The sequence below is a fragment of the Pristiophorus japonicus genome, chromosome 12 (genome assembly GCF_044704955.1).
Source record: "Pristiophorus japonicus isolate sPriJap1 chromosome 12, sPriJap1.hap1, whole genome shotgun sequence".
Taxonomy (NCBI): Eukaryota; Metazoa; Chordata; class Chondrichthyes; family Pristiophoridae; genus Pristiophorus; species Pristiophorus japonicus.
The window spans coordinates 121619394-121643148 of record NC_091988.1 but is presented as its reverse complement, the minus strand read 5'-3'; the positions used below and the strand labels follow the sequence as shown (position 1 = coordinate 121643148).

Below are 23755 nucleotides of genomic sequence, written 5' to 3'. Positions count from 1 at the left end.
ACTAACCACACTCGATCAGCTTCGCTGGGCAGGCCACTTAGTTCGCATGTCAGACACAAGACTACCTAAGCAACTGCTATATGCGGAGTTCCTTCACGGCAAACAAGCCAAAGGTGGGCAGCTGAAATGTTACAAGGACACCCTCAAAGCCTCCCTGGTGAAGTGCGACATCACCAATGACGCCTGGGAGACCCTGGCCGAAGACCATCCTAGGTGAAGAAAGTGCATCTGGGAGAGCGTTGAGCTCTTCGAATCTCAACACTGCGAGTGTGAAGAGGTCAGGCGCAGGCAGCGGAAGGAGCGTGCGGCAAATCAGTCCCACCCCCCCCACTTCCCCCGACGAATATCTGTCGCACCTGTGACAGGGTCTGAGGCTCTCATGTTGAACTGTTCAGCCACCAAGGAACTCACTTTGGGAGTGGAAGCAAGTCTTCCTCAATTTCGAGGGACTGCCCATGATGATGATGGAGCTGAGTCCATGATCAGATCAGCCATGATCTTATTGAATGGCGGAGCAGCTCGAGGGGTCAGATGGCCACCTTGTCAAGCCCCCTCATTAACTTATGTTCTTATTGTCATCCAATAATTCAGACAATCATAGCCAAGGCAACTCAATCTGACAAGATCTGTCCAAAATTAATTGCTACTAAAAAAGACAAAACAAAATTGCACCTTGTTTGGAATCAGTGTCAATGACATTTAATGATTAAAACTTTGCTGCAAAGCAATTAAAACTTTGTAAAACATCTACAAACTTATGTTAATACTACAAAAGCTTTCGAATGTTAAAAAAATACAAATGCAGTTCAATCAGGCAGCAGCTGGAAACAGGAGAGGAAGAACAAACGTGGCTCACACTGAGGCTTTACACACATCGGGAGCATAACCGGAGCACAATTGCCGCATATGGAGAGAAGCTCTTACAGCAGGCACTCGCCCCAAATGTTTCTGCCATTGTATCTGGAGACTAAACAAAGAATCAGTTCACATCCTGGACCAAAATCCCATGCCCTGCAGGTAGCACCTCGACCCGCAGTCAGAACACAAGAGCCTCCTGCAGCTTTTGAACGGGCAACATCAAGATACAGAGATAATCTACCAGGCACAAGTGCAGACCACTGCGTCCATTAAAGCTGGTGTCTCTGGTGCCCCAACTCTCCTACCTCATCATTTAAAGGCACATCCCTGGCAGATTATTGCCAACAACGGCTCTGCTCTTCCACCAAAAACTTTATTCAAAGGTTGTTCTTGCTCATCACCCCCTGTGCTCACTGACATACATTGGCTTCTTTTAAACAACGCCTCAATTTCAAAATTCTCATCCATTTTACAAGTCCCTCTATGGTCTCACCCCTCTCTATCTCTGTAATCTCCTCCATAAGAACATAAGAAATAGGAGTAGGCCATACAGCCCCTCGAGCCTACTCCACCATTTAATATGATCATGGCTGATCTGATCATGGACTCAGTTCCACTTCCCTACACGCTCCCCATAACCCCTCATCGGTTAAGAAACTGTCCATCTGTCTTAAATTTATTCAATGTCCCGGCTTCCACAGCTCTCTGAGGCAGCGAATGCCACAGATTTACAACCTTCAGCCCCACAACCTCCCCACCGCAAGATCTCTGCCTACAGCTTTGACCAAGCTTTTGGTCATCTGCTGTAATTTCTTATGTGCTCAGTGTCAAATGTATTTGTTTTGGCTTATAACACTGCTGAGAAGCACCTTGGGAGGTTTTACAACATTAAAGGCGCTATATAAGTGAAAGCTGTTGTTGTAAGGCAGGGGTGAGTGTTCAGCCCCCCCAGGGCCAGCCAGCCCGGGTTGCTGCCACAGGCCGCAGTAACTTGGGGTCGGAGAGCAGGGCACAGGCCGCGGGCTCCCGCCACCTCACGGGCCGCGGACAGCCGCAGTTTGTGACGCGGCCCCGGGCCCCGCTCACCCTCAGCATCCCGCCAGGTCCGGCCGCTTCAAACTCCGCGCCATGTCGGGACCGTGCCCACGGCCCGCACCCAGCCCGCCCGACGATGGACAACCTGCCGTCAGGAAGATGTCGCTCAAGGACCGCTACCACCAGGACCTGAGCCACCTCAAACAGGTGCCGGCCACACCCCTCTCCCCTCGCACTCACCCCGGCCCCGCCCCTCTCCCCTCGCGCTCAACCCCCCCGGCCCCGCCCCTCTCCCCTCGCGTTCACCCCCGGCCCCGCCCCCTCGCGCTCACCCCCCCCCCCCGGCCCTCCCCATCTGCGTCTGGTCCCGCCTTCGCGCGGTCACAACTTTGCCAAGCGCAGGCGCTATCTCGGTGCATTGGGCTGTCCAGGTCTCGGTGGGTTGGTGTTATATCTTAACAGCTAACGGCCGGTGCATGTTAAGCGAAGGAGGCGCCTGGCTTGAGGGCGGCTAAGAATAGCGCAGGGGGCACCAGAGGGGCTGAAACCCCCCCAAACAGAAAAGTAATTTCAGTTGTTAGGTTTAATTTAAGATTTATTAAATTTACAACTTACTGATTATGCCTCTTTAAGAAGGGACACTTTCTACTTATTAATTGAGGACATCAATGATGGTAATTAATATAGAAAAGGTGGAATAGTGCAGGGCCATTGCTGTACCTCCTCCAGTCAGGGCCTCTGCTGCCTTGTGTCCATCACTGAGTGAGCCTACATGGCCTTCAAATACATGCTGAATTCCCACAATAGGAATTTAAATGTACAGAGTCACCACCACCTCAAAAATGCGCCTGTCTATTTTAAGGCAGGCACTTCCACCATTTAGTTTTATTCATTGTGATGTGGGCGGCACCAGCAAGACCACATTTATTGGCCATTCCTGGTTGGCCCAATGAGTTCGTCCTTTGCAGAGGGTATTAATAGTCAACCATTCAGTGTGGGGCTGAAGTCACATGCAGGCCAGAATGGGTCAGGGCTGCAAATGTCTTTCCCTGAACTGTAATTGTTAACCAGTTGGTTTCGGACTTTCATGGCCATTACTTTTCTGGCTTCAGCCCATAAATGATCAGATTTACTGAATTAAATTTCACAGCCTGGCATGGTGTGATTTGAATTTGCAACCTCTGCATTGTTAATCCAGTACTATAAGCACTAACAAAACCATCTGCCAGAAATGTCAGAAGAAACATTGGAAGGGTGGGAGGGGTCTAGCATGACAGACCCTGTCCCTGCCCACACGAATACTGCCTGAATATCTGGTGGTAAGAAGAGGCAAATCTGGGCAACTTAGCTCTGGAATTAATCAGCGATTCTCCCTCCACTCCTCTTACAGTTCAATAATCCAAATGGTTTTGCTCTGATTTGTGTAGATACGCAGGGATCTGAAACTATTGCAAATGTTTAATTGTTTGAATGAAAAACTATTCCTCCTACAACAAGTAGTCACTGAGAGTTGGAAGCGGCTACAGATGGACGTGTGTTATTACCGATTCCTCAGCACGGTTAGGTGAGAAAGGGGCAAAATAATGGTAGAAGAGTTAAGAATGTGTTAGTTTAAGAGCAGATGCTTGAACTTTGTGAAGTTGAAATAGTTAAGCCTAGGTAAAACAGTTTGACTGGAGTCTCAACCTCTGTTAAGGGGTTGCATACTCTACTTAGCAGGATGTCTGCCTCAGCTCAGTGATAGTTCTCTAGCGTCTGAGTCAGAAGGTTGTTGGTTCAAGCCCCACTTCAGTGACTTGAGCCCATAATCGAGGCTGACAGGTCCTGTGCCTGCCCACAGTGCAGTACTGAGGGAGAGCTATACTGTCAGAGGTGTTGTCTTTCAGATGAGATGTTAAACCTTTCAGGTGGATGTACAAGATCCCATACTATTTGAACAAGAGTAGGGGTGTTTGCCCGGTGACCTAGCCAATATTTATCCCTCCACCATGATCTGATCATTTATTTCATTGTTGTTTGTGGGAGTTTACTGTGTGTAAATTTGCTACTGCATTTTCTTCATTACAACAGTGACTACACACACTTTAAAATAACTTAATTGGCTGTGAAGGGCTTTGAGATGTCCTGAGGTCATGACAGGCGCTACGTAAATGCAAGTCTTCTTTCTACACTGCACACAATCTGTTTACTGCAAACTGTCACTCCCAGTTCCTAACTGGATAATAATTGGGGTTTCCAAACTTTAGGTTAAAACTAATAAAGTCGGTGTTTATTTCACCAGTAAAATAAACAATTGTTTAAACATCAGCTCCATATCTGTCCAGTGTGCCTCAGTCACGTGTTAGATTTGTGATTAATATTAGAATTACTTGAATTAAAATGTTACTTTGCTCACCCCAGCAATGACACGGAGGAAGATTTCATAGGATTTCATAGGATATACGACACAGAAACAGGCCATTCGGCCCATTATGCTCCACTCGAGCCTTCTCCCGTCTTTCCTCATCTAAATCTGTCAGCATAACCCTCTATTCCCTTCTCTCTCATATACTTGTCTAGCCTCCCCTTAAATGCAGCTATACTATTCTTGGTATCCTATTGGATTTCTTGATGACTATCATATTGATAGCCTTTAATTATGCTCTTCCCCACAAGTGGAAACATTTTCTCTGTATCTATCAAAACCTTTCATAATTTTAAAGACCTCTAAGCCTTTTTTTTTCCCAAGAGAAAAGAGACCCAGCCTGTTTCCTGATATGTATATCCTTGCATTTCTGGTATCATTCTTGTAATCTTCTCTGCACCCTCTCCAGTGCCTCTATATCCTTTTTACGATATGGCGACCAGAACTGTACAAGTACAATTCATTCTACCTACACCCAATTGTATCTTTATTAAGGTGATCTCCATCAGTCAGAAAGTCCCAAGTGGCTTAGGTCCTCCAGGGAAAGGACCTAAAGCTACAATTTAATATTTGCCCCCTAGTGACCCTCCAGTTGGCTGGGTTCTGGGACAGACCATATAGTGTCAGGTGTTAATGGGCGTGTCTGCGGGGATGTGAGAGATGAGACAGGAGCTTGGGACTCCCTCTCTGCCTCATCAAAGTCACAGCTTTGTGTCTTCACCGACCACAGTAACACTTTGTGGGGAGGCCCCAGGAAATCCCAAGGCAGCGCAATGGGGTCAGTTCCCCAGGCAAAGGGGAGAGGAAAATCTCCCCTAATATTTTGAATATTCAAAATATGATTTGTAGAAGATTTGTATTACCTTGCTTTTTAACTCTGTCCTCTTATTTAAACCCAGGATCTCATGTTTTTTTTAACAGCTTCCCACTTTTGAAGAACTGTATATCTGAACCCCCACTTCTCTCTGCTCCATATAACGTTTAACCATTTAATGTATATTTCCTCTCCGATTCTTCCTCCAAAAATGTATTACCTCTCATCTGACATCCATCTGGGCAACCTACAATCCTGTTTAAATCCACTCCACCCAGAGTGACTTACAGCCCTCTTCATGGTCAATCACTCTCTGTTTTTGTGTGATCTGAAAATGTTGATACTGTGCTGCCAACACTGTGTTGGGATTATTTAGATAGATTGAGAAGAGCCATGATCCCATCACTGTGTATATCCTCCAGTCTGAAAAACATCCATTAACCACAACTCTCTACTCTCTCTTCTTTAACCAACTTTCTATTCCTACCACTACATTTCCATTAAGTGCCTTCATTTTATTAACACGCCTCCTATGTGGCACTTTACCAATACCTTTTGAAAATCCATATACACATAATTCAATACATTTCCTTTATCAGTAAACTCTGTTATTTTCTCAAAGACCTCTATTAAATTTATCAAATATAACTTTCCCTTTATAAATCAGTGCTGGCTGTCCTCACATAACCCATGCCTTTTGAGGGGAGTATTAATTTTATGCCATATTATTGTTTTCGAAGCTTACCAATGCTAGGCTGATTGGTCTATATTTACTGGGCTTTGAGACAGAAATTCCCTACGTTATCGCCAAATGTTAGTGCCGCAATCCTGGCGAAAAATAGCGGCCGCCACTCAAATGCGAGGTGTATGAAAGCATGGGCCTTACGCTAAACATCAGTAAGACAAAGGTCCTACACGAGCATGTCCTCACCGCATAGCACTGCCCCCCCGCCCCCCAGACATCAAGATCCACAGCGCGGCCCTGGACAACGTGGACCACTTCCCTTATCTCGGGAGCCTCCTATCAACAAGAGCAGGCATTGACGATGAGATCCAACACCGCCTCCAGTGCAGCCTTCGGCCGCCTGAGGAAAAGTGTGTTTGAAGACTAGGCCATCAAAACTGTCACCAAGCCCATGGTCTACAGGCCTGTAGAAATACCCACCCTCCTGTATGGCTCAGTGACATGGACCATGTACAGTAGACACCTCAAGTCGCTGGAGAAATACCACCAGAGCTGTCTCCGCAAGATCCTACAAATTCCCTGGGAGGACAGACGCCCCAACATTAGCATCCTCATCCAGGCCAACATCCCCAGCATTAAAGCACTGACCACACTTGATCAGCTCTGCTGGGCAGGCCACATAGTTCGCATGCCAGACACGAGACTCCCAAAGCAAGCGCTCTACTCGGAACTCGTCCACGGCAAACGAGCCAAAGGTGGGCAGAGGAAATGTTACAAGGACACCCTCAAAGCCTCCCTGATAAAGTGCAACATCCCCACTGACACCTGGGAGTCCCTGGTCATAGACCGCCCTAAGTGGAGGAAGTGCATCCGGGAGGGTGCTGAGCTCCTCGAGCATCGTCTCCGAGAGCATGCAGAAATCAAGCGCAGGCAGCGGAAAGAGCATGGGGCAAATCTGTCCCACCCACCCTTTCCCTCAACGACTAACTGTCAACCCTGTGACAAAGACTGTGGCTCTCGTATTGGACTGTTCAGCCACCTAAGAACTCATGCTAAGCGTGGAAGCAAGTCTTCCTCGATTCCGAGGGACTGCCTATGATGATGATGCCCTTCTCTGGCGTGGGTCTTGGCGGCCATCTACTTGGTGAGGACCTTAGTGCAGCCACTGGCCCTGGAGATGCAACTATCGAGAGCGTGACATCGCATGCCCAGTTAATGTCACACCCTGCGAACTTCGACCTGCACTGAATTTAGTGCTGAGTAGTAAGCTTGCTCTGAAAAGTGAGCATGCAGCAGAATGATAGAGACGCTGTCAGCACTTCTTAAAGGGACACACACATCCACAAGTTAAGTTTGCATTTAAGCCTTTCATAGAATCATAGAGGTTTACAGCACGGAAGGAGGCCATTTCGGCCCATCGTGTCCTTGCCGGCCAACAAGAGGCTGTTCAGCCTAATCCCATTTGCCAGCCCTAGATCCATAATCCTGTACATTACGTCACTTCAAGTGCACATCCAAGTACTTTTTAAATGTGGTGAGGGTTTCTGCTTCTACCACTTTCAGGCAGTGAGTTCCAGACCCCCACAACCCTCTCCATGAAGAAATTTTCCCCTCAAATCCCCTCTGAACCTTCTACCAATTACTTTAAATTTATGCCCCCTGGTTGTTGACCCCTCTGCTAGGGGAAATAGGCCCTTTCTATCCATTATATCTAGGCACCTCATAATTTTATACACCTCAATGAGGTCTCCCCTCAGCCGCCTCTGTTCCAAGGAAAACAAACCCAGCCTATCCGATCTGTCCTCAGCTAAGATTCTCCACTCCCAGCAACATCCTTGTAAATCTCCTCTACGCTCTCCAGTGCAATCACGTCTTTCCTGTAATGTAGTGACCAGAACTGCAAAGTATTTCAGCTGTAGCCTAACCAGTGTTAAATACAGTTCAAGCATAACCCCCCTGCTCTTATATTCTATGCCTCGGCTAATAAAAGCAAGCATTCCGTATGCCTTCTTAACCACTTGTTAGCTCTCCCTAAATGCATTACCTCACACTTCTCCAGATTGAATTCCATTTGCCACTGTTCTGCCCACCTGACCTGACTAATTGATCGATATCGTCCTGCAGTCCGCAGCTTTCTTTTTCATTATCAACCACACGGTCGATTTTAGTATCATCTGCAAACTTCTTAGTCATACTATATTCAAGTCTAGATCATTGATGTATACCACAAAAAGCAAGGGACCTAGTGGCTTTTGTGCTGGATTTTATTTTATTGAAGTCATGGCTTGGTGCAATACATGTTAAAAAATGTGTTAAGTGTGCAGGGAGTGCTGCAGGATGCTTGTAAGGCCTCGGATGGTAAAGGAACACCTCTGAGAAGACAGAAAATGCTGGAAATACTCAGCAGGTCAGGCAGTATCCGTAGAGAGAGAAACAGAGTTCACCTCTCGGGTCGACCTGCTGAGTATTTCCAGCATGTTTTTCAGATTTACAGCATCCGGTCGCAGAGAGAAGAGGAAGATGCAGAAGAGGAGTAAGCTGAAGGAAGGATCCAACCCAGACTGCTCCTTTGTGGCCAGTATATCTGGGATGGAATTATCCGCCTGTGGTCCCAGTGACCACAACCCCAATTCCCCTTTCATCATTAGTCCCACACCTTACCTTTTCTCTGTTACTGACCATCACAGCATCCTCTTGGCAACGATGCTGGAATAAAAGCCACCACAAAGCAAACTTCTCAATCCAATTTTATACATCTATCCATCCGATGTAATATCAAGAAATCAACTCATCACCCTTATGCATTCTCGAGTGAGTGCCTTGTGTGTGCCTTTGCCGATCCTACTGATGTCACATAGTGCTACCCCAGCATGGCTGGTGGAAGCTGGTTCAGTGGGGGACACTGCAAATGGCCTTGCTGGACAGCCTTGAGGAGCTGGTGGCTGGGGTGTGTGAAATTGAGTGATGGTGTTTCTTCACTCTCCTCTCCCTCTTGTCAACCACTTCCTGGGCAGGCTGCATTTCTTGGTTGTGTGAAATGAGGAAGGCACAAGGGTGGAGTGGGGAGGGCAGGAAAGCAAGAGGTGCATGCAAAGAGGAGGATAACATGTAACAATGGCAGCATCTTGTATCCTTTCAGCCCTGCTGCTGGCCAAGGGTTCAGCCAAGCTCCTGCCAAAAATGGCCAGCACCATCTGCTCCAAGAGGTAATGCTAGGAATGGGAGATGTGCCTCCTGTTTGGTGCAGATTGTTGGTATTACATCGGATGGATAGATGTATAAAATTGGATTGAGAAGTTTGCTTTGTGGTGGCTTTTATTCCAGCATCGTTGCCAAGAGGATGCTGTGATGGTCAGTAACAGAGAAAAGGTAAGGTGTGGGGGGAGGGGAGGGGGGAGCCATGCATTGAGCAGTGTGTGAAGCTAGTGGTGCAATTGGTGGGGGAAGGCTTTTGAAGATGCATTCACTGACCTTGACCACTGGTGTAAGGTCACGAAGCTTCTTTGAGCACTTGAGCCAAGTCGCAGGAGCGGCAGTGATGGCCTCAGTGATCTGGACCCACACTATTCTTCCTGGGGGGCCTCCTGGCCCCTGTGGGCCTCTCTTGCAGTGTTGACCCCTGCACAAAGTTGGAGTGCTGCATGCGAGACCCTGGGTGCCCTTTCCCAGCCATTTGTGTTGCTGTTGAAGCACCTTTCCCATTCTTTTAGGTTTGAAAGGCAATTCATAGAAACATAGAAACTAGGTGCAGGAGTAGGCCATTCGGCCCTTCGAGCCTACACCGCCATTCAATAAGATCATGGCTGATCATTCCCTCATTACCCCTTTCCTGCTTTCTCTCCATACTCCATACTCCCTCTGAGTGAAGAAATTCAGTTTTAAATGGGCGAGTCTTATTCTGAGACTATGCCCCCTAGTTTTAGTTTCCCCTATGAGTTCTGCTGACGGCATTTGAGGAGCTAGGATCCAAATAAGAAGCAGAACCTCAAAGGTAATAATCTCTGCATTGTTACCCGAGCCACGAGTAAATTGGCATAGGGACAAACATATTAGAAGTTTAAATTCATGGCTCAAAGAATGATGTGGATGGAAGGGGTTTCAGTTCATGGGACACTGGCACCAGTACTAGGGAAAGAGGGAACTGTTCCGTTGGGATGGGCACCAGTGTCCTGGCGAACCGAATAACTAGGGCAGTAGCCAGGGCATTAAACTAATGAAGTGGGGGGGGGGGGGGGGGTGGGAGGGTTCAGGAAAGAGTAAATTTAAAAGCAGCAAGAGAAATGTCAAGTCTCTAGAGCAGAGTTTTGGGTAAAAATAAGCAGAGTGGGTCAGGAAGGGACAGAGAAATGAACAAAGGTAATAAGGCTTCAGTGACTGAGGTGACATCAGGGAAGAATAGAAATAAGTCAAATCTAAAGGCACCATATCTGTGCACAAAGCAGTTTTAATTTGTTCCTGGGATGTGGGCATCGCTGCCAAGGCTGGCATTTATTCCCCATCCCTAATTGCCCTTGAGAAGATGGCGGTGAGCCGCCTTCTTGAACCGCTGTATAGTTGAATTTAATAGATTTGACCTAATAGCCATTAAGGAGACGTGGTTGGGAACTCACTATTCCAGAATACTTAACTTTTAGAAGAGATAGGTAAAATGAAAAGGAGAAAGGGTAGCCTTTATAATAAAGGATAGATAAAGACAGCAGAGAGAAAAGATCTTAGCTCAGAAAGTCAAGAAATAGAATCAGTTTGGATGGAGCTAAGAAACAGCAAGGGGCAGAAAACATGGGTGGGAGTTGTTTATAAGGCCCCCCAAACAGTAGTTGTAAAGTAGGGCAGAGTATAAATCATTAATCTACATATAGACTGGGCGATTTCATGGCATGTGTACAAGATAGTTTTCCAGATCAGTATGTTGAGGAACCAACTAGGGATCAGACTGCTTTAGATCTAGTATTGTGCAATGAGAAAAGGATAATTAATAAGCTTGTAGTAAAGGAACTTTTAGGGAAGAGTGACCATAATAATGAAGCCAAAAAGAGCAGTAAGCCTGAGGATTGGGAAGGTTTTAGAATTCAGCAAAGGAGGAATAAGAAATTGATAAAGAAAGGGAGAATAGAATACGAGAGTAAACTAGACATAAAAACAAACTGTAAAAGCTTTTATAGGTATGTAAAAAAGAAAACGTTAGAGAAAGTAAATGTGGCCCCCTTACAGGCTGAGACAGGAGAAATTATAATGGGGAATAAGGAATTGGCAGATAAATTAAACAACAACTACTTTGTGCCTGTCTTCACAGAAGACTCAAAAAACCTCCCTGAAATAGTGAAGTATCAGGGGTCTAGTGAGAATGAGGTACTGAAAGATATTGGTATTAGTAAAAAAATAGTACTGGAATAATGAATGGGACTAAAAGCCGACAAATACCCTGGACCTGATGGCCTACATCCTAGGGTTTTGAAAGAGGTTGCTTTAAAAATAGTGGTTGCATTGGTTGTTATCTTCCAAAATTCCATAGATTCTAGAACAGTTCCCGTGGATTGGAGGGTAGCTGATGTAACCCCAATATTTGCTTTTTGTGATATCCATCAATGATCTAGACTTGAATATAGGGGGTATGATTAAGAAGTTTGCAGATGATAGAAAAATCGGCTGTGCGTTTGATAATGAAGAAGAAAGCTGCGGACTGCAGGAAAATATCAATCAACTGGTCAGATGGGCAGAACAGTGGCAAATGGCATTTAATCCGGAGAAGTGTGAGGTTATGCATGTGGGGAGGGCTAACAAGGAAAGGGAATACACATTAAATGGTAGGACACTGAGAAGTGTAGAAGAACAAAGGGACCTTGGAGTGCATGTCCACAGATCCCTGAGGTAGCAGGCCAGGTAGATAAGGTGGTTAAGGCGGCATGCGGAATGCTTGCCTTTATTAGCCGAGGCATAGAATATAAGAGCAGGGGGGTTATGCTTGAATTGTATAAAACATTGGTTAGGCCACAGCTGGAGTACTGCATGCAGTTCTGGTCACCACATTATAGGAAGGATGTGATTGCACTGGAGAGAGTACAAAATCTTAGCTATGAGGACAGATTGGATAGGCTGGGTTTGTTTTCATTGGAACAGAGGAGGCTGAGGGGAGACCTCATTGAGGTGTATAAAATTATGAGGGACTTAGATATAGGGGATAGCAAGGGCCTATTTCCCTTAGCAGAGAGGTCAACAACCAGTGGGCATAAATTTAAAGTAATTGGTAGATGGTTTAGAGGGGATTTGAGGGGAAATTTGAGGGTGGTGGGGGTCTGGAACTCACTGCCTCAAAGGGTGGTAGAGGCAGAAACCCTCACCACATTTAAAAAGTACCTGGTGTGCACTTGAAGTGCCGTCACCTGCAGGGTTACGGACCTAGAGCTGGAAAGTGGGATTAGGCTGGATAGCTCTTGGTCGGCCGACGCGGACACGATGGGCCGAAATGGCCTCCTTCCATGCTGTAAACTTCTATGATTCTATACCCCTTGATCCCCTTAGCCATAAGGGCCATATCTAACTCCCTCTTGAATATATCCAATAAACTGGCATCAACAACTCTCTGTGGCAGGGAATTCCATAGGTCAGCTTTAAGAGTTGAAGACTCCCATCTGCGAATTCTTTTTAATGTTCATTTTTTTCAGAAGATAGTTGAGCTGTAAGGACTTAAAAACTGCCTATTTTTAAATGATTTTTATTTTTTTAATTTTAGAAGGCACCTGCTTTCTAAATGACAGTCTTGCTTTGAGAGAAGGCGACATTGGCCTCATGCTGGTACTAACGTCATGAAAACAGCCTTCCACGGTGACCTTAGCGCTGGGCTAATGTTAATTAGCAAGCAGCATGAATATCACAGTCCTGCCAGTGCATCGGCAGCTTTTTAGTGATCTCGAATTTCTCAACCTATAACTTTATCCCTCTGGGGACTAAGTCAGCTAATGGCTTTCCAGACGTTTGAGAAACTCCAACTTCCTTTATCTTTCTTTGAGCCTCTGACATGGTTTACTGTACCTGAACTGGGTGATGGATGTGGCAACCAGTCTTGATATCTTCAAATCATCTGAGCATTCCATTCATACATACATCGCTAGAATTCCCTCCATAAGCCACTCAGCCTCTCCACTTCTCCTCCTCTAAGACGCACCTTAAAATCTACCTTTTTTGTCACCTGTCTTAATGGCCCAGAAACCCCGGCCTCCCCTTGTCCGTACGGAAGTTTCTACAGACCCGGGAAGGCATCGGAAAAAACGGTTTTCAGCGTGTAATGCGCATGCGCTGAAAACCGGCTTTTCCGATCTGTCAAGTTTCTGGTTTGACAGATCCTCCGCATCTCGGGAGAGAGGACATTCGCACAGGCAAGATTGCGGGATTTACCCATATCTTGTCCAGCAAATGTCCTTAAACTTCTTGCGCCTGATAGAAGCAGACGCATAGCCTAGTGTTACAGGCGTAAGAGTTTAAAAACATACAAAAATATAATTAAATTTAAAAAACATAAATTTTTTAAAATCCTGCCCACTATGTTACATTTATTTTTAACCATAATTAAAACTTTTTTAAAAAATCGGCAAATTATTTGTCTTTAAAATACATTTCTAACAACTTTAATTTCTACAGTGTATTTATGTGATGTGTTTTTTAATGTTTTATGTAGTGTTTGTGTGTTTGGGGGTGTTTCTCATTCATAGTAATAGGAGTTTCAGATTTACGAAACACCTATTACCATGAATGAGAAAATACTTTACCGTGATTGGGTGTCCAGGCCCACGTGACTCCTGCGGACGTCCCAATGTGAACGCGCTCTGTTGCGCAAGAAGAGGAGGCCTCGAGTCCGGGATCTCCGGCAAGCGTTCGACCAAAAGTTAAGTGCGCATCTTCTCTTTTACTTTTAGTCGAACGCCCGTGGGAAGAAGAAACACGGATTTCTGGGCCAATATCTCCATATGTGGCTCGGTGTCAAATCATGTCTGATAACGCTCCTGTGAAGCGCCTTGGGCCATTTCACTACATTAAAGGCGCTATATAAATGCAAGCTGTTATTGTAGTGATCCTCTTTGCCACTCTTTAAATGCTTTCGGGTCGATCAATAGGTTTGGAATTTTCCTCAGCAGGATATCTTGCAAGTTCCTCTCTTTCCCCTTCCCTATTGAACTTAAGTACTTAAAAAAGACTCAAATAATCTTATTCCTGTCTGTAAGCATAGAGACAGGCAGTTGCTGCCTGCTCCTTTTCCATTGTAACAATTATGCAATGTGCATTTGCTTCAATCCCAAGCTATACCCCACAGGTTTAGCAACCACATTTCTCCTCCCTTGTCCTCTCACCCTCTGTAGCTTTACTGAGCTAATGTGAAATGATTTCCACTCCTGCTGAGTCCAACAACAAGCTCCTTTTTTTTAAAGCAGTGATTCCTCAACATTGACTCTGGACGTCAAGAAGTCTCATGGCTGATTACCATGCAGGTACAGCAGGCGGTGAAGGCGGCAAATGGCATGTTGGCCTTCATAGCGAGAGGATTTGAGTATTGGAGCAGGGAGGTCTTACTGCAGTTGTACAGGGCCTTGGTGAGGCCACACCTTGATTATTGTGCACAGTTTTGGTCTCCTAATCTGAGGAAGGAAATTCTTGCCATTGAGGGAGTGCAGCGAAGGTTCACCAGACTGATTCCTGGGATGGCAGGACTGACATATGAAGAAAGACTGGATCGACTAGGCTTATATTCACTGGAATTTAGAAGAATAAGAGGGGATCTCATAGAAACATATAACATTCTGACGGGATTGGACAGGTAGATGCAGGAAGAATGTTCCCGATGTTGGGGAAGTCCAGAACTAAGGATAAGGGGTAAGCCATTTAGGACCAAGATGAGGAGAAACTTCTTCACTCAGAGAATTGTGAACCCGTGGAATTCTCTACTACAGAAAGTTGTTGATGCCAGTTCATTAGATATATTCAAACGGGAGTTAGATATGGCCCTTACGGCTAAAGGGATCAAGGGATATGGAGAGAAAGCAGGAATGGGGTACTGAAGTTGCAAAAATGATCAGCCATGATCATATTGATCATATAACCTGTCCAATCCCGTCAGAATGTTATATGTTTCTATGAGATCCCCTCTTATTCTTCTAAATTCCAGTGAATATAAGCCTAGTCGATCCAGTCTTTCTTCATATGTCAGTCCTGCCATCCCAGGAATCAGTCTGGTGAACCTTCGCTGCACTCCCTCAATGGCAAGAATTTCCTTCCTCAGATTAAGAGACCAAAACTGTACACAATATTCAAGGTGTGGCCTCACCAAGGCCCTGTACAACTGCAGTAAGACCTCGAAGGGCCGAATGGCCTACTCCTGCACCTATTTTCTATGTTTCTACCACGTACCATCCTCCCTCAGCTGATGAATCAGTACTCCTCCATGGTGAACACCACTTGGAAGAAGCACTGAGGGTAGCAAGGGCACAGAATGTACTCTGGGTGGGGGACTTCAATGTCCAACACCAAGAGTGGCTCGGTAGCACCACGACTGACCGAGCTGACTGAGTCCTGAAGGACATAGCTGCCAGACTGGGCCTGTGGCAGGTGGTGAGAGAACCAACACGAGGAAAAAAACCTACTTGACCTCGTCCTCACCAATCTACCTGTCGCAGATGCATCTGTCCATGACAGCATTGGTAGCAGTGATCACCGCACAGTCATTGTGGAGACAAAGTCTTGTCTTCACACTGAGGACACCCTCCATCGTGTTGTGTGACACTACCACCGTGCTAAATGGGATAGATTCTGAACAGATCTCGCAGCTCAAAACTGGGCATCCATGAGGCACTGTGGGCCATCAGCAGCAGCAGAATTGTATTCCGCCACAATGTGTAACCTCATGGCCTGGCATATCCCTCACTCTACCATTACCATCAAGCCCGGGGACCAACCCTGGTTCAATGAGGCGTGCAGAAGAGCATGCCAGGAGCAGCACCAGGCGTACTTATAAATGAGGTGCCAACCTGGGGAAGCTGCAACACAGGACTACATGCATGCTGAACAGCGGAAGCAGCATGCTATAGACAGAGCTAAGCGATCCCACAATCAACGGATCAGAACAAAGCTCTGCAGTCCTGCCACATCCAGTCATGAATGGTGGTGGACCATTAACCAACTAATGGGAGGAGGAGGCTCCAAGAATATCCCTATCCTCAATGAAGGCAGAGCCCAGCACGTGAGTGCAAAAGACAAGGCTGAAGCGTTTGCAACCATCTTCAGTCAGAAGTGCTGAGTGGATGATCCATATCAGCCTCCTCCCCACCATCACAGAAGTCAGTCTTCAGCCAATTCAATTCACTCCACGTGATATTAAGAAACGGCTGAGCGTACTGGATATGGCAAAGGCTATGGGCCCTGACTTGTGCTCCAGAACCAGCCGCGCCTCTAGCCAAGCTGTTCCAGTACAGCTATAACACTGACATCTATCCGACAATGTGGAAACCTGCCCAAGTCTGTCCTGTCTACAAAAAGCAGGACAAATCCAATCCGACCAATTACCGCCCCATCAGTCTACTCTCAATCATCAGCAAAGTGATGGAAGGTGTTGTCGACAGTGCTATCAAGCGGCACTTACTCACCAATAACCTGCTCACCAATGCTCAGTTTGGGTTCTGCCAGGACCACTTGGCTCCAGACCTCATTACAGCCTTGGTCCAATCATGGACAAAAGAGCTGAATTCCAGAGGTGAGGTGAGAGTGACTGCCCTCGACTTCAAGGCAGCATTTGACCGAATGTGGCATCAAGGAGCCCCAGTAAAACTAAAGTTAGTGGGAATCAGGGGGAAAACTCTCCACTGGCTGGAGTCATACCTAACACAAAGGAAGATGGATGTGATTGTTGGAGGTCAATCATCACAGCCCCAGGACATCGCTGCAGGAGTTCCTCAGGGCAGTGTCCTAGGCCCAAACATCTTCAGCTGCTTCATCAATGACCTTCCCTCCATCAAAAGGTCAGAAGTGGGGATGTTCGCTGATGACTGCACAGTGTTCGGTTCCATTCGCAACTCCTCAGATAATGGAGCAGTCCATGCCCATATACAGCAAGACCTGGACAACATTCAAAGCTTGGGCTGATAAGTGGCAAGTAACATTCGCGCCACACAAGTGCCAGGCAATGACCATCTCCAACAAGCGAGAGTCTAACCACCACACCTTGATATTCAAGAGTATTTCCATCGCCGAATCCCCCAACGTTGACCAGAAACTTAGCTGAACTAGCCACAGAAATACTATGGCAACGAGAGCGGGTCAGAGCCTGGGTATTCTGCGGCGAGTGTCTCACCTCCTGACTCCTCAAAGCCTTTCCACCATCTACAAGGCACAAGTCAGAGTGTGATGGAATACTCTCCACTTGCCTGGATGGTGCAGCTCCAACAACACTCGAGAAGCTCGACACCATCCAGGACAAAGCAGCCGCCTGATTGGCACCCGATCCACCACCTTCAACATTCACTCCCTCCACCACCGGCGCACCGTGGCTGCAGTGTGTACCATCTACAAGATGCACTGCAGCAACTCACCAAGGCTTCTTCGGCAGCAACTCCCAAACTCCCGACCTCTACCATCGAGAAAGACAAGGGCAGCAGACGCATGGGAACACCATCACCTCCAAGTTCCCTTCCAAGTCACACACCATCCTGACTTGGAAATATATCATCGTTCCTTCATTGCCACTGGGTCAAAATCTTGGAACTCCCTCCCTAACAGCACTGTGGGAGCACCTTCACCACACGGACTGCAGTGGTTCAAAAAGGCAGCTCACCACCACCTTCTCAAGGGGCAATTAGGGATGGGTAATAAGTGCAGGCCTTGCCAGCGACGCCCATATCCAAGGAACACATTTAAAAAAGTTTTATTCACCTCGGTATGTCAATTTACAGTGTAAATCTACCACCAAGCTCATGGTCTACAGAGCTGTAGTAATGGATCCGTAGCATGGACGATGTATAGAAGGCACCTCAAGTCGCTGGAGATATATCACCAACGATGTCTCCGCAAGATCCTGCAAATTTCCTGGGAGGACAGGTGCGCCAACATCAGTGTCCTCGACCAGGCTACCATCCCCAGCATTGAAGCAATGACCACACTCGATCAGCTTCACTGGGCAGATACGAGACTCCCGAAGCAAATGCTTTATGCGGAGCTCCTTTGTGGTAAATGAGCCAAAGGAGGACAGCGGAACCATTATAAGGACACCTCAAAGCCTCCCTGGTAAAGTGCGACATCACCACTGACACCTGGGAGACCCTGGCCAAAGACTGCCCGAGGTGGAGAAAGTGCATCCAGGAGAGCGTTGAGCTCTTCGAGTCTGAACGCAAAGAACATGAAGAGGCCAAGTGCAGGCAGCGGAAGGAGCGTGTGGCAAACCACCCCCACTGACCCCTCGGTGAATGTCTGTCCCACCAGTGACAGGTTCTGTGGCTCTCGTATCAGACTGTTCAGCCATCAAAGAACTCACTTTGGGAGTGGAAGCAAGTCTTCCTCGATTTCGAGGGACTGCCTATGATGATGATGATGTAATTGGAGAGGGTAGGATAATGCATTCCATTGGGTAGCTCATAAAGAATTCCTGTTGATGATGGGGAAGCATGCTTAAAATGTTATGAGATACATATCAGATGGAATTTTCCACTCTGCCAGTTTTCAGTGGAATGAAATAAAATGGTGTGGATTTCAAAGGAGACCCAGCCTGCCTAAGAAATCTCTATTAGCTGTTTACACAAGAACAAGGTGTCAGCGGGTAATTTACAAACTGTGACATTGTGTCCTGTTCCTGACTCTTCTTCCCTCACCATAGATTTTTCCAGTGGCTTCCTGAGCGTATCCAATGTCCGTGTCGCAGATACATGTGCAGACCCTCGCCATACCGGCCCAAGAGACGCTGCTGCACGCGATCCTGCAGGGAAAGCCTGCTGTGACCAGTGAGTACAGTGCGCCACTATACCTGGGTCAACAGCCAAACTTACTGCGCAGAACACATGACATTTCACTATAACATCCCCTCACAGACTCAGCATTATCCTGCACCAGCCATTACCCAGCCCCTGCCAGACAGGTGCTACCCACATGTTCCAGCCAGAACTACCCACACCGCTCCAACCCTCACACTGCCCCAACACATGCCCCATCCTTCACCCCGTCCCATCCCCCGCATTGCCGACCCATCCCCGCACCCCCCCCCCTCCCCCCCACCATGATTATTTGTGATAGGCACAAGTTAGTAATTCATGCATCTGAGTCCAGAATTTCTTACACTTGCTTCTCTGGGCAATGAAATGGAGACAGAGATCAGGTTCTTGATGTCCACATGAAAGAAGCAGGAATATCCAGGCTTTCTCCCAGTGTTGCTGTTACTCACGGCCTCAATATACCGACATTCCGCACATTGTGCGGAGTTACATTGGTGGCGGGTGGATGGTACAGGGCCTCACTGGTGATGGGTGCAGATTGTGTTCCACATTTACAGTGGGCCCCAATATCCTGATGGGCTAACTTGGGGCAACAATGTGGCCCGTGCACGCCAGTGCTGCTACATTCATTATTCGAATAGGGTTCCTCGATGCAAGCTAGGCACCGCCTACAGTGTGCTGCTCGCGCATTTATCTGGTGCATCAGGGATCCTGCGCCTGGCTATTCAAATATGCTTTTTATAGGTCAGTTTACTGTTGTAGAGTTTTTTGTGTTTTCTGTTCAGCTTGTCTGTCTTTGTCTAGTTGTTTTTTTGCTATGAACTGGCACTTTTGACATTTTTTGCTGTTGATACTTTCCTTATTTATTCTTGGTTGGCACTGTCATTTGAATTACACTGTGCAAAGTGCCGAACATTTCTTTTTGTTCCAAATGTGCCTTTGATGAGGAAGAGGAGTTCACGAGAGCCCAACACCATAGATGTTTAGTCTATATTCATCACTGCCCTGAGACTCACATTTGCAGAACGCTATACATGGACCTGGACAGGTCGGTGGAAACCAGACTTCACAAGCTAGGCTGCCGCTAATGTTACCATGTGCACTCTCCAAAAGTCACCCCAGGGGCATGCGCCACCTCAGGCAGTCAGCAGTTCTCACCTGTCTGAGGCAAGTGAGCGTTCACTAGGTGCCAGATTTCCCTCTAGCGTAGATACCCATGTGGGCATCAGACACTTCACTGACCCTGTGACCTTCATGCACAGAAAGGGTTTGCACTTGATTAATGTACAAGGGATATCTGGTCACAGAAATATCATAATGCATAACAGTGGCCTTTTTCAGAGAGCACTTCTCAGTGGCTACAGTTTTGCCAGAAGAAACACCAGGGTGGGGAGGAATACCTCGGAGGGTTTCCTCAGCATCTATGGCTGTTGGCTCCACTGAGAAGACCACACTGACAACCCCCACCCTCCCCGAACAATCTGCTGTTCCATGTCCACCAGCTCCATATGCAAGAAAAGTGACATCCAGCTTTTGTGCAGTAAACGCGTGTATGTAACGTGATGATGGTTGTGTGCAATGCTTGAAATGGTATGTCCCAGAGAGTGCAGAAGTTCCCATTTTAGGTTTGTGCCATCTTTGATGGGTCCCACAAGAAACATGTACAAAAACGAGCAAACTTACTCACCTGCAGACAGGGGCAATGGACCTTGATGATTGCATTGACTTAGGTGACAACCTCCCTCCATAGATCTTACACCTGTGCTTGTACTTAATAGGACCACTGTGCCTCTCCCCCCCGCCCGCACCCCCCCCCCCCCACCGCCCCCCATCCTTTGCTGCACCTTCCAGGAGATTGTCCCAACTCCTCAGTATCAAACAGAGCAGTGTTGTACACAGGTCTTTACTGTGCCATTTTTGATCTGTTACTCGACCTTTTAGTTGCCACCACAATTTTAGCACTAGCTGCAGCCCTTTAACAACTGTTGCTTTGCTGGGTTTTCCAAATCCCCTAATCTCCAGCTGGAATAGTGTGTCCAATTCTGGGCATCACATTTTAGGAAGGATGTCAATACCTTGAAGAAGAGATTGGTACCAGGGATGAAAGACTTCAGTTATGTGGAGATTTGATAGAAGTGTTCAAAGTCATGATTTTAATAAAGTAAATAAGGAGAAACTGTTTCCAGAGGCAGAATGGTCGATAAACTGAGAACACAGATTTAAGGTAATTGTTAAAAGAATCAGAGGCAACATGAAGAAAAACTACTATAAGCAGCGAGTTGTTGTGATCGGGAAAGCGTTGCCTGAAAGGGCGGTGGAAACAGAGTCAATAATAACTTTCAAAAACAAATTGGATAAATTATTGAAAAGGAGAACTTTGCAGGGTAATGGGGAAAGAGCAGAGGAGAAAGACCAATTGGATAGCTCTACCAACGAGGCACGATGGTCCGAATGGCCTCTTATTGTGCTGTATCAGTCTGTGATTCTATAGGTGTGCTGCAGGCCAATCTCTGAGCAAGACTTTCTATACCTAGCAAATTAGGAGCAAGGGCTCATATCTGAAAATTAAGGCAGATCAGGCCAGCTTTCTGTGCCAGCTCAACCCCATTTTTACCATTCTTAGAAAATCAAGGATATTTCATCACAATTCATCATAGCTGTAGTACACTATGCACTACATAAGAAACAAAGACTTGCATTTATATAGCGCCTTTCACGACCACCGGACATCTCAAAGAGTTTTACAGTCAATTAAGTACTTTTGGAGTGTAGTCACTGTTGTAATGTAGGATCACGGTATACTTTACAGCATAATATGAAACTGAATATTGTGCTCACCCCATACTTAGTTAGAGCATAGGGATACCTATCCCACCTGATGGCTTGCCTCCTCGGGTCTTAAGAGAAGTAGCGGCAGGGATATTAGATGCATTGGTTGTAATTTACCAAAATTCCCTGGATTCTGGGGAGGTCCCAGCAGATTGGAAAACTGCAAATGTCACGCCCATATTTAAAAAAGGAAGCAGATAAAAAGCAGGAAACTATAGACCAGTTAGCCGAACATCTGTGGTTGGGAAAATGTTGGAGTCCATTATTACAGAAGCAGTAGCAGGACATTTGGATAAGCAAAATTCGGTCAGGCAGAGTCAGCATGGATTTATGAAGGAGAAGTCATGTTTGACAAATTTGCTGGAGTTCTTTGAGGATGTAACGAACAGGATCAATAAAGGGGGAACCAGTGGATGTGGTGTATTTTGACTTCCAGAAGGCATTTGACAAGGTGCCACATAAAAGGTTACTGCACAAGATAAAAGTTCACAGGGTTGGGGGTACTATATTAGCATGGATAGAGGATTAGCTAACTAACAGAAAACAGAGAGTCGAGATAAATGGTTCATTCTCTGGTTGGCAACCAGTAACTGGTGGGGTACTGCAGGGATCAGTGCTGGGACCCCAACTATTTACAATCTTCATTAACGACTTGGAAGAAGGGACTGAGTGTAATGTAGTCAAGATTGCTGACGATACAAAGATGGGAGGAAAAGCAATGTGTGAGGAGGACACAAAAAATCTGCAAAAGGAGATAGGCTAAGTGAGTGGGCAAAAATTTGGCACATGGAGTATAATGTTGGAAAGTGTGAGGTCATGCACTTTGGCAGAAAAAAAATCAAAGAGCACGTTATTATTTCAATGGAGAAAGATTGCAAAGTGCCGCAGTACAGCGGGACCTGGGGGTGCTTGTGCATGAAACACAAAAGGATAGTATGCAGGTACAGCAAGTGATCAGGAAGGCCAATGGTATCTTGGCCTTTATTGCAAAGGGAATGGAGTATAAAAGCAGGGAAGTCTTGTTACAGCTGTACAGGGTATTGGTGAGGCCACACCTGGAATACTGCATGCAGTTTTGGTTTCCATATTTACGAAAGAATATACTTGCTTTGGAGGCAGTTCAGAGAAGGTTCACTAGGCTGATTCCGGGGCTGAGGGGGTTGACTTATGAGGAAAGGTTGAGTAGGTTGGGCCTCTACTCATGTATAATATATTCTCTTATAGAAACGTATAAAATTATGAGGAGGCTTGACAAGGTGGATGCAGAGAGGATGTTTCCACTGATGGGGGAGACTAGAACTAGAGGGCATGATCTTAGAATAAGGGGCCGCTCATATAAAACAGAGATGAGGAGGAATTTCTTCTCTCAGAGGGTATTAATCTGTGGAATTTACTGCCTCAGAGAGCTGTGGAAGCTGGGACATTGAATAAATTTAAGACAGAAATAGACAGTTTCTTAAACGATAAGGGGATAAGGGGTTATGGGGAGCGGGCAGGAAAGTGGGCCTGAGTCCATGATCGGATCAGCCATGATCGTATTAAATGGCGGAGCAGGCTTGAGGGGCCGTATAGCCTACTCCTGTTCCTATTTCTTATGTTCTTATTAGTGACATATAGACACTGGTCTGAGGGGATGTTATAAAGACGCCAATGAGTCCAAATTGGCCCTGCTATACAAGAAAGACTGCAGTACTAACCACACTGATGGAGACCATGGGCTTGTTTTATTGTGCAAAATGTTGTATTTCCAGTTTGCATGGAGCTGAATTTTCTGTATCTCACTCTTTCAGAAGCAAAGAACTAGAGCATGTCTTGGACTAGAGCACGTCTTGGAATAGTTAATTTAAGAAAAAAAAGACGTCATGAATGTGAAATGAAAAAAAATATGAATATTTGGAACTGTGAAATAAAAACAGAAAATGCTGCAAACACACAGCAGACTCAGCAATATCTGAAGGAGAAGGATCTGTTAACATTGGTCGTGACCCAGTTCTAATGAAGGGTCATGCCCAAATAATTAGCCTACTCATCTTTGTTCAACCTGCAGTGCAGTTCCAGGATTTTGTGGCAGGAACTGTGACTGGGGTAAGTGTACGGGGAAGGTGTGCGCACAGGCTCGGTACACAAATGCACATGGACAGAAGCTCAATCATGCACACAGAGACCTGGCA

At 46.3% G+C, this 23755-nt stretch overlaps 1 long non-coding RNA gene across 1 annotated transcript; it reads left to right on the top strand.

Annotated features, from left to right (window-relative positions):
• The first annotated feature begins 2261 nt into the window (after window positions 1–2261).
• LOC139276985 (uncharacterized) lies at window positions 2262–23422 on the top strand. Its single transcript, XR_011596006.1, has 3 exons — window positions 2262–2330; window positions 18644–18767; window positions 23375–23422. It is a non-coding gene; the product is annotated as an uncharacterized lncRNA (long non-coding RNA).
• The last annotated feature ends 333 nt before the right edge of the window (window positions 23423–23755 follow it).